Below are 18,265 nucleotides of genomic sequence, written 5' to 3'. Positions count from 1 at the left end.
AGTTTTACATAATATTGTAAAAACTTCATCTCTGGATACGCTGTCCCGTGCAAAAACATTGAACTCTCAGACTTCCAATGCCTCTGTTCATGCCTGATACTAGTCTGAATGATTTGCAGGCGTAGAGGTGCCTCTTATGTCTACACAATATACCTAACAAATGAAAATGTACTAGAACCATACTGCAAGACTGCCTAAACTTTTAACTGCGATACCAAACAAACGCCTAGAAACTCGGCCATGAATCTACCAATACGTTCGCAGCTATGAATGTACGTTATTTAGTGGCATATTTATAACCCGTATTAACGTTTCTCAACAAACCACATTAATCGCCATATATCTAAGTAAATTTAGCACTGTAATATATTTGAAATATATCAATACGCTCTGAAAGTTCCTACTTTATTGAAGCCTTAAATCTTGCCCATACAATATACAACGACTGAATATTATTATTCTTTACCTTTTTTGGTGTGTGTGTGAGTGTTTGTCTTCCAGGTTAGGAAATTAAAGTTTAAGCTACGCTCCCGTTTCCGACATACCGATTATAAAAAAAGAATTAAAAAGTTGCTATAAAGGATTGCCAAAATTAAATGTACAAAAACAATTGAACGCAAACCATTATAGTGATTCACAAGATAAGAACGGCGGAGAGGAGTTTGAGTTGTCCCGCCTCCAGCGCGAGCATCTCCTACCTTCGACAGCGCTTCGATGTCTCGTGCACCTCGAGCACGCGCGCGCAACCACAGCACGACGGAAGGCACGGCACGCATGCTAGAAGCCGGGCGTGCGAAAGACACACGCCCTGCCATTCTCAATATGTCAGTGACTACGCAGTATCTGATGCTCTTTCACGTGTATCTCTGAACAGCAGAGAAGAGCAAGGACTCAGAAATAGCGATATTGTCACGAATCAATGCGACGAGGAGACGAAGAGTGAACTGAAAATAAAGGTTTAATGGACGAACTTGTGCCAACCAAAAATAAGTAACGAAAAAGAGTCGAGGCAGTAGAAGAGCAGGCGGCGAATCGGCGGCGAAACAGAGAGCGCGAGCAAGACTGACTCGACAAGGTCGCGGGCAGCTGCTTATCTACCGTGCGTCACTATCTCGAAAGTTCGGCAAAGAAAGTTCAAACGTCGCGCGCTCGGGGCGAGGATGAACTGGCACTTTCAAGAACAAGCAAGCAGGAGCAAAGTTACGTCTGGTGCGAGAATGAACGCGAATCCTCTAGAAGTCCGTGACCGAGCGTTTCTTTATCGACCACTGCGGGCGGAATTATCTCACCTTTTAAAAGTGCAACAAAACAGAAATGGCTAAAACAATTTACGGTGAAACAAAATAAACATGCGGTGTCACAATCCTAACGCGCGTAGAACTGCTTGAGTCGAACTATGTGGACGACTTCGGGTCGTGGCTGGCGACGTCCTGATGGTCGGGTTCGGTCGGGGAGAACCTCGTAGTTAAAGTCCCCAAGGCGGCGAATGACCGTGTAGGGTCCAAAGTAGCGTTTTAGCAGTTTCTCGCCGAGTCCGCGGCGGCGAATGGGTGTCCACACCCACACCCTGTCTCCGGGCTGGAACTCCACGTCGCGGCGACGAAGGTTGTACCGGCCAGCGTCGACACGTTGCTGGTCCTTTATGCGAAGGCGGGCCAGCTGGCGTAAATCTTCTGCTCGTTGGGTGACCAGCTGGGCGTCGTTGGTGCCGTCGTCTGTCGGTTCGTGGGGCAGCATGGAGTCGAGCATCGTCGTCACATTCCTGCCGTGCACCAGCTGAAAAGGCGTAATCACAGTGGTTTCTTGAACCAACGTGTTGTACGCAAACGTGACGTAGGGCAACACCTCATCCCACGTCTTGTGTTCCACGTCCACGTACAACGAGATCATGTCGGCGATTGTCTTGTTTAGTCGCTCCGTCAGCTCGTTGGCCTGTGCGTGGTACGCCGTGGTCCGGCGGTGGTCGGTGTGGCTCAAGCGGAGTATCTCTTGTGTCAGTTGCGCCATGAACGAGGATCCTCGGTCCGTAATCAGGACTTGGGGAGCGCCGTGCCGGAGGACGATAGACTCAACGAAGAACTTGGCTATTTCATTCCTAACGAGCGTGTTGGTACGATGTACTAGATAACAGAAAGTATAAAACAGAGAGAGGACGAAACACAGACGAGTACATTCTTTCATGAAAGAATGTACTCGTCTGTGTTTCGTCCTCTCTCTGTTTTATACTTTCTGTTATCTTGGCTATTTCCACGGCGGTCCCCGACGGGAGTGCTTTTGTCTCAGCGTACCTGGTGAGATAATCAGTTGCCACGATTGTCCAACGGTTTCCCTGCGTTGACAGCGGGAAAGGTTCAAAAAGATCCATTCCAATCTGCTGGAATGGTGCAGTCGGGGGAGCGATCGGTGGCAGGAGACCTGCCGGCTTCGTCGGTGGTTTCTTGCGTCGTTGGTATTCGCGACACGAACGGACGTAAAGGTGTACGGTCTTCGGGCGCTTGGGCCAGTAGTATTTTTCTCGTATCGGTGCAAGCGTCCTGCTGTAGCCAAGGTGACCAGATGTCGGGTCGTCGTGGCAGGCTTGGAAGACCTCGTCTTGAAGACTAGTAGGAATCACCAGGAGCCACGTCGAGTTGCTATCCCCGAAGTTCTCTTTGTAGAGGATACCTCTCCGGACGGCGAATCTTGGCAGGCCACGTGAGAAGACTCGGGGAATCGTACTCCCTAGGCCCTCCAAGTGGTCCATCAGTGCGCGCAGCTCAGGATCGTCCCGCTGGAGCGCTGCTATACCATGAACGCTCACTGCGCCAAGAAAGTGATCGTCGTCGTCTTTGGCACAGCCGGTAGCTGACTCGACGGGAGCTCTGGACAGGCACTCGGCGTCGCTGTGTTTTCGGCCCGACTTGTAGACCACGGTCACGTCGTACTCTTGCAGTCGTAAGCTCCACCGAGCGAGGCGTCCCGATGGGTCCTTCAGGCTCGCTAACCAACACAGCGAATGGTGGTCGGTGATCACCCGAAAAGGAGTCCCGTACAAGTATGGGCGGAATTTCGTGATGGCCCAGACGACGGCCCGACATTCCTTCTCGGTCGTCGAGTAATTGCGTTCCGCGTTCGACAGCGTCCGGCTAGCGTGCGATCACGCGCTCTGCACCCTCTTGTCGTCGGACCAGTACTGCTCCGAGTCCTGTATTGCTGGCATCCGTGTGAACCTCCGTTTCGGCAGATTGGTCGAACTCGCCGTGAATCGGTAGTGACTGAAGCCGTCGCTTTAGTTCGTCCAATTCCCTGTTGTTCTCCACCCCGTTCGTAATAAGTAACGAAAGAGAGTCGAGGCAGTAGAAGAGCAGGTGGCGATTCGGCGGCGAAACAGAGAGCGCGAGCTAGACTGACTCCACAAGATCGCGGGCAGCAGCTTATCTGCCGTGCGTCACTATCTCGAAAGTTCGGCAAAGAAAATTCCAGTGTCGCGCGCTCGGGGTGAGGATAAACTGGCACTTTCGAGAATTTGGAGAACAAGCAAGCAGGGGGAAAGTTACGTCTGGTGCGAGAATGAACGCGAATCCTCTAGAAGTCCGAGACCGAGCGTTTCTTTATCGACCCTGCAAGCCGCCCGCAGGGTCGATAAAGAAACGCTCGGTCACAGACTTCTAAAGGATTCGCGTTCATTCTCGCACCAGACGTAACTTTCCGCCTGCTTGCTTTTTCTCTAATGTGCCAGTGCATCCTCCCCAAAAAAAATAATGCCGCTCGCAGGGTCGATAAAGAAACGCTCGGTCACGGACTTCTAGAGCATTCGCGTTCATTCTCGCACCAGACGTAACTTTCCTCGTGCTTGCTTGTTCTCGAAAGTGCCAGTTCATCCTTTGCCGAACTTTCGAGATAGTGACGCACGGTAGATAAGCAGCTGCCCGCGACCTTGTCGATTCAGTCTCGCTCGCACTCTCTGTTTCGGCGCCCAATCGCCGCCAGCTCTTCTACTGCCTCGACTCTATTTCGTTACCTATTTTTGGTTGGCACAAGTTCGCACATTAAACCTTTATTTTCAGTTCACTCTTCGTCTTCTCGTCGCCTTAATTCGTGACATTTTTCTGGTGGAGGTGCGGGGTATGAAACCCGTGCAGCGTACCCCTACAAGAACTCGGTCAGCAAGCCCCATTCCCGGACGACCTTCCGTAGAAGACTCGGAGCATCGTGCCAGCCGCCGTTTTCAAGGGCAAGCTCCTGAACTCGGGCCACTCCCGGCGAGGACAAGGCAAGCGATAACGACGATGGCTTCCTCGATGGCGCCGACCACAGTAGCACCCCCCGTAGTTTACCTGCCCGTCGCCCCTCGGCCTCCGACGCCTTTCCACGAGGAGATCCACGAGAACGTCGAGGACTGGATCCAACACTACGAGCGCGTGGCACGCCATAACGGAAGGACCGCCGAGCAGTACCTGCAGAACCTCTACTTTTCGTTGGAGGGTACTGCGAGGATGAACTGGCACTTTCGAGAACAAGCAAGCAGGAGGAAAGTTACGTCTGGTGCGAGAATGAACGCGAATCCTCTAGAAGTCCGTGACCGAGCGTTTCTTCATCGACCCTGCGGGCGGCAATATCCCAAAAAGAAGATCCCTCGAAAGTGACGGAGGAATGACAACGAAGAAAAATTAAACAATAAAATAAAACGTGTTTTGAGTCATGTTGATTAGAAACCGGCCGACGGTACTTCGAAAGACCCCTTAGCAAGAACACAGGGTCGGCGCGTTTGTCAAATGCGTTGATCAAATGATCCTGCACCTCCCCCCTCCCCCCCCCCCTCCCCTTTTCTCCCATCTCAAAAAAAGGTTACAATAAAAAGTAGGTTTACACACTAACTTCAGCGGGTATACGTTAGCTAAAATATTTCCTGATTTCACGTGACCTATAGTTTATATTAGTGCAAAATATATTATTCTTAACTATGAGTGCTACCTTGTTCCTAACCTAGTGAAAGCGGAGGCTTGAGAGACGAGTGCGCGCCCAGTGCCCCTTGAAAGTTGGCTTCCCCTCTACAGGAGTGGTAGCAAGGAGCAGCAATCTTCGAGAACATCTACGCGGAAATAATGACATTGAAATAAACATTTATATGCCCTTCGTTTCAGGACCTTAGTCCCAGGTAAAAAGTAGCCTTACTTTAGATCACTATTTTTAATGTGATTTCGGTATACAATCTATATCCTGGATAAGGGCCCATCTGAGTGCGCGCGAGCAGTTTGTTGAAATTGGTGGAAAGTGTTCATCCTCTCGCAGTTTGTATTCTGGTGTACCACAGGGCTTAGTGCTCGGGCCCTATATGTTTCTCATTTATGTGAATGACATAGGCAATAATGTTCACCCATCAATAAAGGTCAGACTTTTCGCGGGCGACTGCGTTTTATACTCTAATGCAGTGGTTCTCAAATGGGGTTCCGCGGACCCTTTCGGGTCCGCGACGGCTTTTTAGGGGTCCGCGAAGCCCTGCCTCATCAGTCAAGCCCGGCAACTAAGATTTATTTTTTCAGGTATAGAAGAAATGTTTAGTCTTCGGGCGAGTTTCCTCGTGTGTATATCAATGAGAGAGTTCTACTTCACACTATCCCTTAGTCATATCAATTTATGAAATCATTATCATAATTAACCTATACTTTCCCCTGCCCCTCATCACGAATGGGGTGCTCAATGATTTCCGCCGATCCAAAAGGGGTCCGCGAAACATCGATGGTTGAGAACCACTGGTCTAATGTAACTGAGCAGAACGATCAAGAAAATTTGAATTCGTCATTACATGCTTTATAAAAATGGTGTCTGGAATGGGGACTGAATATTAATTACCAGAAATCAGTAGCAATGACAATAACCCACAAAAAAAGAAATTCTTAAATTTCAGTATGAGATTTGTTCCACCCCCCTAATTAAAACAGACCAAGTTAAATACCTAAGAGTTCAAATAACACGGGACTTAAAATGGGACGCGCATGTTAATTAAGTGTACAATATTGCTCGCCGAAAAATGGGCTTTCTGAGGAGACAGTAAAAAAGTACAACACTAGAATACAAATTAACCGCCTATAAGACATTAATTCGGCCTACGTTAGAATACGCAAGCATCATGTGGGACCCTCACCAAGTATATCTTTCGTACGGTATAGAAAAAATTCAAAACTGGGGCTTAAGATTTTTTTTTTCAAAATAGAGGCGCGCGGAGAGCATTGGGGGGTGGGGGGGGGGGGGGGGGGGTCCGATTTGCTTGTACAATCGAAAATGCAAAGTCTTGGTGTTAGACGGATCATTGCGCGCTTAAAGTTGATACATTAACTTTATCATGGTCACCTTAAAATGAGAGCACATAATTATTCGAGGAAACCACAGTCACTCTAATCGAACTAACCACAGTAAAATTGTCAAACTGTACATCAGCCATAATGACACGGTCAAGCATTCGTTCTTTGTTCATAGCACTGAAGATTGCAATTTGTTGCCGGAGGAATTAATCAAAATTTGCGAAACGCAGTCGTTCGCAGATGGCTTGACTAAGCACTTCTAGGAAATCTTATAGCCAAAATGTAATTGATTTTAACATGTAGGATATCCTAAAAATTCATCTTTTTGTGTATCAGCATTCGTTGAATGTAATCTGATGAAATCATGTATTTCTGTACAGTACCCTTTGCTGAATGAGATGAAACATTACTTGGTTAGATTTTTAATGTACTATGTTCTCCGTCGTAATGTATTTATGTATTGTCGTCTTTTTTTCTTTTTAGCGTTGTATATGGTACTACTATATATTGTTGCCTGTAACCTGCCAGGGCCTGAGAAAGGCCTGCAGTATTTTCAAATAAATAAATAAATAAAATTTTAACACTGTATGGTTTTGTAACAACTGCGTTTTGTAAATCGTATAAAAAAACTTATGTTTTAGATGTTTTTTTATAGGATGTACCACCTTCAAAACTTAAATCCCGTGTGTGCTTTAGTTTTTATAATGGAACTATGAGCCAGACTAAAAGATATCGGTAATAATGAAAAAACGTCAAATTGTATGACTATTCAAAATCCGTTCTCAAGTCAGTAGCTGTATGTTTGTTCCTACTTCACAAACAACTTTTTTTTTTCTAAACTCTTAGGCGCGTTGAACCGCTATGTTATATTGCACTCGCTGTTACATAAACTGTGCTTGTTTGTTGTCGCTGTTTTTTTTTGTTTTTTTTGCTGTTGTTGTTGCTTTTTTTTAGAGAAACAGAACAGTAACTACATAGAAAGTACCCAGTATCAGGAAATGGCCGGCAGTGGAAACCCTTCCTCTGACACTCGGAAACTCCTGAGGAAACCAGCGACTTCCTCTGGAGATGTAAGGTCACAATACCAACGACATTTCTTTTCTTTTTTTTTTTTCCCGGAACAAACATTTACTTCTGTAACTCTCCGATTTACTTCTCCCGCGACCTTTCGTTGTATAAGTATAGATCTGCAGAACGCGTCCGTAGTTTTTGTCTGTCCGCGTGCAAAAAAGAAACTTAATATTTTTTTTTTTACGAAAACAAAAATGAAAGAAGCTGAGTTATAAGAAGCGTCAGTTATGGAAAGAAATCTGGAAGAAGTTGGACAAAAGGGGAAAAAAAACAAAATCGAAATCATCCCAGCAAAAATTTTGATCGCAAGAAAGCGTCCTTTCGTTTAGCCCCCCAGGGGGCCCTAATGGAACTACAACTGGAACATTCACCAAAAAAGAATTCAAACTTTTCGTACTTTTATTTTTCCCCTTCCACTGCACCTCTACTACTACTGCCAGCACCACCGCCACCCGAGTATTCTTTCTGCGTTTCCAGCGTCCCCTTTCTGCTCGCCTTTCCCTCTTTTCCCCCACTGCGATGCAGACCTCTTCCCCTCGAGCTCCCTCCTTTTGTCAGCGGAATCCCTCCTCGTCAGACGCAAAACTTCCCTATAACAGAACGCTTTCGAGACACCGGAAGAGAAAGAAACCGGCGAAGGAACGAACCGAACGTATTTCAGAAATAAAATAGCACAAACCCGGTGGAGAAAAGGAAAAATCAACTTTAGAAATAAACCATGGAAGAAGTTGGAGGGCACGTTGTGCCCTCTGGTAAGGAAAGGAGGAAAGCGCTCCGGAATCCATTATGTCGGCCATTCTGGGCGACGGGTCGAGCCAAGTCGAGCCAAGCTCGAACGTTAGGCGGCTCGCCCTTGGCGCGCGGTGCTGCAGGCAGCGCAGCACGCGTCAAAAAATTGAAGGAGAATGGCTAGTCGGATGGTTGACACACGGCCTCGGAGCGAGAGCAAAAAGGGGTCGAAGCGAAAACATGGCGGGAGGAAAAACGATGAGCGACACAGTATACCCAGGCAGCGGAGAGAGGCCGGCCTGATTGATGGCCCATCGTGATGAATCGTAACGGCCCCGCGTGGAAACGGACGAAAAGCGATGGAAGACGACAACGGGAGAGGCTTCGCGACCGTCGCGAACGATTGGGGAGCTGTCTGTCACGATTAGTCCTATTAACGGCCGCGTCCCTTTCGGTCACTCTCTCTCGGCTGAAGCCACACCAGCCACATTCGGGACGGATGCGCCTTGTACTTGGGCCAAGCTGCCGAGCACGAACTCGGACATAACCACAGGTAGTTTTTCCGTTTACACATACGATGGTTTCAAATTGTATTAAAGCATTTATATAATTGTGGTTGTTTTCGTTGCTGTTGTTGTTGTTATTTCACAGCTAAAATACAATACGCACCGTCAAACGCTCAGTCTTCGTTCAAATGTACCGCTAGAGGTCGAAACCTGACGCCAAAGTTTCAAAGGGGGCCGTTGTCTGATTCAAAAATCAGAAATGATTTTCTGAAATTTCCATCAAGAAAATGGTGAACCACCGAAGCCCCCGATTACGTGGAGACAAATGGCGTTCGCTACAAGAAGCGGACCCCTATTTTCTCAGTTTAAATTTTCGAACATTGCTTATAACTTTCGAATCAGAAAACGGCACGCTCTGAAACTTTGACATCTGGTCCGAACCTTGGGCGCTACATTCGGGCGAAGACTCAGGGGTCGGCAATGTGTAGTCTACTTTTCTGTAAAAAGAAAAAAAAAAAAAAAATATATATATATATATATATATATATATATTATATATATATATATATATATATATATATATATATATATATATATATATATATATATATATATATATCAACGAGGTATAGGGCCTTAGAGTGATAAACTGGCAGCTGAAAGTGACCCCCAATTGACCGCCGCCATGTTGTACAATTTTGACCACTAGACACGTGACCAGGCAAAATCTATGACGTAACCAGACCAAATCTCTGGCGTCAACGATAAGATGGCAGCGCCCAGTGCGTGTCGGAAGCGTTGTGGGCGTTGATCGGAGTGTGTGGATTTCGTGTGCGGAATTCGGTTTTTCAGGGTTTTGTGTGCTCTCCCGCGTACGAATAACATGAAGTACGAGGGAATGAGGCTTTTCTTTTTTCATTTAATTCAGAGTAAGCCAGATTCGGTACACGGGCTCGGATCACTACCTCGGACATCGCTCGGTCGTTCGAGTTTAATTAAAATATCCGCAATCGTTAACCACGGGAGCTCCTCCATAATCGCTGAGTCGAAGAATACGACGAACCCATCCGGAACGCGGAGTCTAAAGGTATGTAGGACGTAACCAGAACGCGGAGTTCTAACGGTACGGCGGACGTGCCCGGGCAATTTTCTTAGCTCGACGGTCAAGATTCGCATTTGAAGCAGCGAGAGAAGTGTTGAAATCTCCGAATTGCTCAGTGCTGAGCTAACTACGGACCACGTCACTATGTGATCCGTAGTGACGTGAAAAAGACCAACGGCGGTCACTCCGGGCGGACGGCTGCTCCCGGCCGCCTGCCTTCTGTGAAGGGGCGACAATCGTGTAAGCAGTACTGTACCAGCTTCTCTTACAGTTATGTTGTTCTCGAGCAGCTTCCCGATCACTAAACCCCGCAAACGCGTGCCGAAATTTTAAAAGGTGTCTGCCAACCTGGAAAGCCTTGAACTCCCAGGGAATTTCGGATCATCTGGGAAAGTCAGGGAATCATTCAAAAAGTGGGCTAAATAAGGGAAGTGAAAGCGGCATGGCGGTTGCTCGGCGGCACGGCCATGCTGAATGACATTGCCGAAATGTCATCCTTCGACTCAAAAACTCAAGGAATTTGATCAAAATAGTCAGGGAAAAACTTGGAAAAGTCGGGGAATTTAAATCAGTAGTTTGTTAGACACAATGTTTGATTTTCTTAGCACTCCACGCGTTTTTACAGACGACAGGCACACGCCCGTGTATCACACGGCAGCCAGGCCAAGCGGCTGCCAGCCACTTATGCAAGGTCGATAAGACGCAAGCGTGGGACGCTTTCGGACTGCTCTAAATACACCAGCGGGAGCGTCCGGCCGCAGTCCGACTGCCCACGCTAGGACACCCGACACAGACTCCGCGTCCTGGGTACGTCTGACGTATCTTTAGATTTTGCATCCTAGGTACGTCAGACCTATCTTTAGACACAGCGCCTGATAATAGTAGTGAATAGGGTCACGTTCAGTGCGCAAGTCACTTTATTACACTCGGCGAGCGGAATTCCATTCCCGTTGCGCAGGTAGTTCCCGAGCTAGGCGTGCACTTGAAGACTATGTTTCACTTTTTCATAAAGCAAGCCTTGCGGGACCCCTCCGCCCTTGTGCACCCATTCGCAGGTCGTGTCGCCTTTCCTCACGTAACTCCCGCAAGTTCAGTGAGTTGCCGAGCCACTGCAGCCCCGGCGTCGCTCGGTACACACAAGAGGCGGCTCACGTCGGTCGTCCAGCAGCACACTGGAGGGACGCAAAGCTAGCAGCCTCCTTGGTGCACGCAAGACGAGGCTGAGCAGAGCTCCAAGCTCTTCTGACGCAGATGTGCACTTCAATGAGACCGGTGTTGCACCCCGATTCCTAGAGATGTGGTCGCACTGGCAGTCTTGTTGGTCCTTGGGGGCCGTCGAGGAGTGCCAGAAAGCAAAATTCCATCCTTCTTGCGCAGGTAGTTCCCCAGCTAGTCACTTCCTTGACGACGTCGCACCCTCTCTGGAAGCAAGCTTCGGGATGCTCTTGTGCACCCATTGGCAGGTCGTGTCGCCTTTGCTCACGTAACTCCCGCAGGTCCAGCGAGTTGCCGAGCCGCTGTAGCCCCGGCGTCGCTGGTCGTGCATCAACCACCGCTGCCCATTTCCGCAGAGTGCTTGGGTGTGGTAGCTTGACGTGCTTTCGCAGAAAGCTGTATGCCTTTGCCGAGTAAAAATGGAGCGTGAGGGCAAACTTGCGCAAATCCTCTGTACATGCATTGTTGTTGCGCCTGACTCTTTTTAAGACGAGGTTGCGCATTGTGTTGGTGAATGCATTGTCAAGTATGTCAACTGCTGGCTTAGGAAGTCGTGTCCTCAGTTCACGGAGCAGCGTGTTCAGCTTCCTAATCCTGGCCGTCTTCCGATTGATCTTCTTCTTTGCCTGTTTCAACAGTTTCCTCGCCTTCTGCAGCTTTTGCCTACTCGTGGCCAGGACCCTGTGCAGTCGTGGTGACACAGCTGCGTACGAGTGGTCACCGAAGGAAGTGTTGCGTCGCATGAACACAGCTTCAGGGGGAGTCTCTGACGTCGTAGCCTGAGAGGGGGAAGTAACCAGCTTTACACTGCTTCCAGAACCAGCAGCAGCTTGGGCCTCTCCTGGGTTTGGCTGATCAGTCGTCGATCCAGGCTGCCTCTCTGGAGGGTGAGACCTGTCAGCAGAACAACGAGCGGTGACATTCAAGACTGCCTGTATTCCACAAGACTGTGTGCCAGGGCATGCACTCTTGGCAGGTTATACTGTGCAGTGTGATATGTGACCACAGCTTTTATGCGTTGGCCAGAACTGGCACTGACCCACAAAAGGGGGGTGCTGGGAGCTCTGGCTTATGAATAGGGTTCCATGTTTTGGGTGTTTTTTAATTTGTGAGTATTACCTGGCTCAGTGAGCAAAAAAAGAGCCGTGATCAAAGGGTGCAGCCAAAAGCCGTAACCAAAAGTTGTGTCCAAATGCCGTGACCAATGCGACGCAATCCAAGGGGAAAAAAATAAAAGAAAAACAAACAGCTGTGCTCACGTTATCATTTTCGTCACGTGACTTAATTATTAATCACGTGATCGAACAAAAACTAAACCTAGAAATAAAGTATCCCCTGCCCTGGTTTCGAACCTAGGCTCTCATGATTGCAAAACTAGTGTGCTATTCGTTGCGTCAACCTTGTTTTTTTTTTCTTTATTGGACACTTTTGCACAGTTTATTCAACACTCATTCGTCGCAAATATATGCGATGACAAGAATTTACCGCCCAGCCTCTTGCGGGCGCACTAAAACTCCTTCATATTTAGGAGATCATCGAAGAGTGGTGCCCAAACGGGCGATGTTTCTTCAGACCGACAGAACACTGATTTAACTTGTGCAACCTCCTCGATGAAATACCCTCTTACTGTTTTGAGTTCTACATCTGCATGTCTGTGGGCCATACGGGATTTCCATATGGAATAGAGGCCTAACGCAAGGAACATGTCGTAGGGCACTTCATCGCTCTTATCTATAGGAAGGTAAGGAATCGTGTGGGGCGTAACACACAACTCTTTCTTTAGCGTCCGCTGCAACACGTCCCAGAAGAACACTGCGTCCCAGCATAGTATAAACACATGTTCCACTGTTTCTGGCTGCTTGCACAATATGCAGTTAACAGACCAAGGAACAAATATGCCTCTGTCTCTAAGCCATGTCTTCACAGGTAACGTGTTACTGTGAAGTTTAAAGAAAAAACTTTTCACGGCTGGAGGAACACACATTTTCTTGACACGGCAAAGAACATCCTGGCCAGGCCTGTCACTACACAGCAAGCGATACAGCGGTGGGGGGAACAGTACTTCGATAGGGTCTTGAGACAGTTTCTTCCTAGTGACAGTACTCAGGTATTCGATAGAAAACCTGGCCTGTAAAAACAGCGTTGCGTCTCGGACCTCTTTTAGAAATCCAAATAGGTGCGTGTTCTCATCGTGGTTGCTACTCACTATTACAGCTGGTAAAGAGCTTGCAAGTTTTGTTTGTATTATGGTTCGTATGAATGGGTGGGTCTGATCTCGCAGGAAAGCAAACCTCGACACAAGCTGTCGAACGAAAAGGTGCGAAAGTCCGACTCCGCCATCCTTCACCCGACGGAACAGATTGTCTCGCTTCATTTTTTCCCAGCTCGACTTCCAGAGGAAGGTAGCGAAGACCCTGTGGAACTTTGGTACGCTAGTGCGTGCACAATGCATTACTTGTAAAGCATACCATATCTTTGCTACCAAACATATATTGCATATTGTTGCTCGCGCAAATATTGAGAGGTCTCGGTTCGCCGATTTCGTAGCCTTTCTATTTAAATCTACAGCCTTGTCTGCCCAGTAGTGTGAGCTGTTCTTAAAATGTTAAAGTGGAACGCCTAGGCACTTGCACGGCGCGCTAGTCCAATTCATATTTTGGTATCTATCTGGTTTCGTCGCCCAATCTCCGTACCATATTCCGCAACTTTTTCCCCAATTGACAACAGCGCCTGTAATATCACAGAATTCATTAGTGGCTGCAATTGCTTCGTTGACACTTTGTTTATCCGTACAAAATATGGCGACGTCGTCGGCATACGCCAGCAGCTTGATTTCCACTGATTCTAGTGCGAAGCCGTGAATCATTTTACTGTTTTGAACGTTTAAACAAAGCGGTTCTATGTACAACGCAAACAACAATGGCGACAGTGGGCAGCCCTGTCTCACAGAAGATAAGACTGGTATACTTTTAGTTACCGCGTTATTTATAATTAATCGTGTTACGCAACCTTGGTAGGCCATCTGCACCCCCGTCGATATTACTGTGCCTACTTTGACATGTGCTAGTATTTTCAGCATTACGTCATGCCTCACGCGATCGAACGCCTTTTCAAGATCGATCTGAATCATGGCAACTTGCCTCTCAGAGCCAGAGCAGCATTCCAAAATGCTCCGCGCAACATGAACATTAGTTTGTATCGACCGACCTTTTATGCCGCACGTTTGATGGTCCCCTATGAGATTATTGATCACATTTTGAAGTCGTCTTGTTATGATCTTTGAGAATACTTTATAGTCAGTGTTACAGAGTGTTATCGGTCTGTACCCACTCACTTGCCGTCGTATAGCTTCATCTTCAGATTTCGGTATCAGTATTGTGTGTGTCCGCGTGAAGGAACCAGGCAGCCGCTTTTTCTCGTATGCCTCACGAAAGACCTCCAATAAAAGGGGGCAAAGGTCGTTTTTAAACGTTTGGTAGAATTCAGCACACAGTCCGTCAGGGCCTGGTGCTTTCTGTCGTGCTAACGTGTCCACTGCATGTTCTACCTCTCCTAGAGTAATATCCCCTTCGAGCCAGTCTTTGGTAGCGTTGTCTAACTGAGGGATACGTGAAATAAGGTTATCCAATTTTGAGTAATATCGTGGGGTTGGACGTTCTCCAAACAAATTTCCGAAATATTCGACAAATGCTTTCCTAATTAACTCCTGATTGTTGCTAATCGTTCCCTTATATTTTACTCCGCTAATTTCTTTTGCCTTGGCGTATTTTCTTTCATCAGCCAAAGCACGCTTTGTGGGTTGTTCACCTGCGAGATATTTTGCTGACCGGGAGCGCACCACCGCGCCTTGATATAATTCATTATGAAACTTTTCTAGTTCTGATTTTATGTATTTTATGTCCGCTGTATGTGGACACCTATGTCTTCGCACTCACTGCTACAAAGCACCTGCAATTGTTTTTGGAGTTGGCGTTCGCGCGTTCGCGTATTGAACTTTAGGCTCCTCGATCTTTCTATGGCAATCTGTTTTACCTCCTCTTTAAAGTTTTCCCAGTTTTCCGCAAAACAACCGTTTTCCCACGAAAGTGTTTTTAAACTCTCAGATACTTTAGAAATAAACTCTTTATCTGTGAGCAGTTTTGCGTTCATCTTCCACAGGTGCCAATCGAATTTCGGGTTATTGTGTCCCCTTCCTCCCACCATGACAGCCACCAGGCAGTGGTCCGAGAAAAAAACTGGTTTGATTTCATATCCGTGCAGATAACGCGTTATGTCAAGTGACACATATATTCTATCCAAGCGCGCCCGCGACGCCCCTTGAAAATGAGTATACCGCAGTCTTGTGCTTCGAATCTGCAAGTCACCTACATCTAATAGCCCTCCGCGCTCAGTTATCTCGGTCAGTGCTGCACTGCTTTTATCGCTAACCGCGGATACCGGGAATCTATCGTCTTTGTTGCAGACACAGTTAAAATCACCCAGCAGCACAACTACTTTTTCGCACTGGAGATAAATTTGCACGTTTCGAAAGAAGTCCTCTCTGTCTTTAGGGTTGTTTGGGGCGTAGACGCAGGCTATTCGCCACTCTTCACCATATAAAGCGAAATCGCAAATAATCATTCGACCTTGACTGTCTGTTTCTACGCGAACATTTGAAAGAGGTACACTTTTCTTCAAGAACAAAAAACATCCGGCCGACAAACCCATTGCGTGACTAACGCATACTTCGTACTGGGCAAGAAATGGTCGCAATGCAGGGGCTATAATCTCATCTTCGGCCATTTTAGTCTCCTGAAGTGCTAAAAAGTCGAGACCTTCATCAGAAAGAAGCCTCTGTAACTGATATTGTTTTTTTTCTTGAGCTAACCCCACGAACATTCAATGTTGCAAAACGTAATGGTCTTTCTCCGCGATCAAACATTCCCATCTTTCTTAGTCTTGTATTTTAGTCTGTTCCAAGATTTGGCCCCCCCTATACTACGTAATGGTTTGTCATAGTGACTTGCCTTCCTACGTTTCTTGAACACGACTAGTGATCAGTCCAGCACTGTCCACCCTTTATCTTGAGTCCCTTCGCTGACGAACAGTTGACCCGATTTGGTTCTTGGAGGCTGACCGCAGCCTCTTTGGCGGTTCGGTGCGCTTTGCTGTTCTGTCTGTCGCTTCCAGTCTCGTTGGTTCACCTTCCTCACCGTGTGCGGTAGGAAGGGATCGCTTGAGGGGTCCATCTAAACACTCCATCGCCTCGTCGTTTCCGTTGCCGTCGCTCGTGTCTTGAAGGCCACTGGTGCCTGCACGGGGGGACTTGGGTTCGCTCGGTGCCTTGACTTTGGGCTGGCCGATACTTGTAAGAGAGCAGACGTTCAACTGCGACGGAGTTTCTCGTGGTTGTTGAGGGGCCACAGGTAGGGGTTCCCCCTCTCCGGTTCCTGGCGTCTCTCGCGCTGCTTCCTCGGCCTCGTACTGATCCATTGTAAGCTCCATGTCTTCGTCGTTTATCGTCGCATTTACTGCAGCGGCGTATGTCTTTGTACAGTCTTCCTGGGTGTGCCCAAAACGTCTGCAACTGTCGCAACGTGAGACCCGGCACTCCTTTCGGATGTGCCCAGTCCTGCGACATCGCAAACAGAGCGGGGGTCGACCGGGGGCGACAACGAGCACCATACCCCCTGCCAGACGAATCTGATGCGGGAGGCTCTCTATGGTTTTGCCTTCCTTAAGAGTCAGGCGTGCCAACCTTGTCGTCGACTGGACGCCTTCAAACCCTTTCACGTGCCACTTTTCTCTCGTGACTTCCTCGACCCTCCCGTAGGGCTCGAGCGCTGTTTTCACGTTGTCATCGGTCACGTGGTAGGGGACCCAGTGGAGTCTCAGACGTACCTCGGTCTTGTCAAAATCAATTACGAGGCAGCGCTTTCCTTTCACGAGAAGTTCCTTCGCACTTGCCAGCTTGTGCTTGGCGGCTAGGGAATGCAGGGTAACCATCCAAACGTGGTTCATCTGGTACGAACCGCATGCCGCAACTTCCTTGAGAACTCCGACGGTTTCCAGGCTGTTCCTGAAGTCTTCGATGCGGTACGGCCGCCCAGAAATATCACAGTGTAGAAACACAGAATTAAGTATGTTAACTCCCATTGGAAGCTGGGGCAAGATGATTCGGTAACCTTGTTCACGAGAGTCTGATGTAGCACCGCGGCTATCAGTAGCCGTTGATAACGCTCCGCGGGAGCTCATGATTCCCGTCCGCTCGCCTCGGCAGTCGGAAGAAGAATCCGTCAACCTTGCTCATTGACGTCAATATAACTCGGCCAAAGGTAATGTTCACGCATTCTCACATTATGAAAAAAGCTGAGGTGCTTTTGTAGTTTTATTTTTTTTTTTTAATGGGGGTGATTTTTTGGTGCTTATTTGTTCTCTCGAATTTTGAGTTTTTCGGTGTCTATTTTTGATATCGACTAAAACTCGGAGTGTCCCGGTACTTATGTGGTAAAAGCAAATGCATGTCTGTGGCGTTTCTAGGAGACACAACATGATATGCACTATTCATTGCTAAATGGAGCACATAAAAACTATTTCCAAAGAAAAAGAGCAGCCTCGCAGACAGTTCAGTGCGGTCGGTGTTGTGGTTCAACAAAAGTACAGACGTTTATCAAGGTTCCCTGCCGTGGAAAGTGCAATTTCTCTTCAAAGCGAGCTCAATTCGGGTTCTTTCGGTTTTTGCAGATTTCAAGAAAAATCGTTTGGAGGTCATATTTTTATGTATATCAGTATATACTGAAAACACGTAACCCACTTATGACTGAATAATTGTAAAAAGCATACAGCATGCTATGGAATTATTATAATGGTGGTGGTTGAAAGTGTTGCAAAGAACCTGAATGTTTTACTCGAACCTATCAACTTGATCCCAAAGATGCCACTTTTCTAGTGTTTCGTTGACCACCACTTTCAGATACAAGAGACACATCTTTGCAAATTGTGCAACTAGTCGCCCGAAGTGCCTGAAGACTGGAGCTGGTTACTTCCCCCTCTCAGGCTACGACGTCAGAGACTCCCCCTGAAGCTGTGTTCATGCGACGCAACACTTCCTTCGGTGACCACTCGTACGCAGCTGTGTCACCACGACTGCACAGGGTCCTGGCCACGAGTAGGCACAAGCTGCAGAAGGCGAGGAAACTGTTGAAACAGGCAAAGAAGAAGATCAATCGGAAGACGGCCAGGATTAGGAAGCTGAACACGCTGCTCCGTGAACTGAGGACACGACTTCCTAAGCCAGCAGTTGACATTCTTGACAATGCATTCACCAACACAATGCGCAACCTCGTCTTAAAAAGAGTCAGGCGCAACAAAAACGCATGTAC

Source organism: Ixodes scapularis, unplaced genomic scaffold (genome assembly GCF_016920785.2).
Source record: "Ixodes scapularis isolate PalLabHiFi unplaced genomic scaffold, ASM1692078v2 PGA_scaffold0__279_contigs__length_252992795, whole genome shotgun sequence".
Lineage (NCBI taxonomy): Eukaryota > Metazoa > Arthropoda > Arachnida > Ixodida > Ixodidae > Ixodes > Ixodes scapularis.
This window is presented reverse-complemented; position numbering follows the sequence as displayed.